We start from the raw sequence: 1,175 nt of genomic DNA, 5'->3' as shown, positions 1-1,175 counted from the left end.
TTCTTGCTTGCTTCATTTAACCCATATCTAGTGTGGCACGATAACATTAAATGACAGGCAGATAAATGTTGTTTCATGATGGAATTCTTGAAAGGCAAAGGTATTTTTCAAAATAGCACAGTTTTAAAGAACTGAACAGTTTCACTTAAATGCCACTTACTGCTTTGGCTATTTGAGCGATTATAATTGAAACATTGTGAGTATCTCTCCTTCATATGAAGGGGTATTAACTTTGAGCCTGCCTATCAAGAAAATGATCCTCCAGGATCTAGGGAAATAGCAAGAGACTACCCGATTTCAATTAACTGAAGAGTCCTAACATTTAGCTTCAATTTAGTACCTGCCAGAATGTGCTGAGGCATTGATCCAACCAATCTATCTCCAGTATTTGGTGTTCACCCAGGGTCCACTGGCCTTTGGCCTTTTGCTCTTTCAAATTCTGGCTAGCTGTTAGAATGTAATGGTATGAGATATGAATATGTGCACACACACATATTCACTCAAATGTGTATATCTTGTTGCTATTTTACCTTTGATGGCATTAATTTTACAGTCCAATTAAGATTCTGGAATGGATTAACCTTCTCTCCCTTGAAGAACTCATTCACTCCCATGACTTCAACTAATAATAATAATAATAATGATGGCATTTGTTAAGTGTTCACTATGTGCAAAGCACTGTTCTAAGCTCTGGCGGGGATACAAGGTGATCAGGTTTTCCCATGTGGGGCTCACAGTCTTAGCACCCATTTTTTAGATGAGGTAACCGAGGCTCAGAGAAGTTAAGTGACTTGCCCAAGGTCACACAGCAGACATGTGGCAGAGCCAGGATTAGAACGAATGACCTCTGACTCCCAAGCCCGTGCTCTTTCCACTGAGCCACATTACCATCTCTATGATTCCCAAATCCAAAACTACAGTCCTGACCAGTCTCCCCTGCAGTCTCAAATTGCCTCCTGCCATCAGAACATCTCTATTTGAATATCCTGCCGACATCTCAAACTTAATGTATCCAAAACAGAACTCCTTATTTTCCCACCTAAACCTTGTCCTTCCCAGTCTTTCCCATAACTATAGACCATACCGCTATCCTCCCTACCTCACAAGCTCATAACCTTGGTGTTGTCCTTGACTCGTTTCTCTCATACCATCCACATATTCAATCTGATACTGAA

This window comes from Tachyglossus aculeatus, chromosome 3 (assembly GCF_015852505.1).
Source record: "Tachyglossus aculeatus isolate mTacAcu1 chromosome 3, mTacAcu1.pri, whole genome shotgun sequence".
In the NCBI taxonomy this organism is placed as follows: domain Eukaryota; kingdom Metazoa; phylum Chordata; class Mammalia; order Monotremata; family Tachyglossidae; genus Tachyglossus; species Tachyglossus aculeatus.
Note: the sequence above shows the minus strand (reverse complement) of the source record.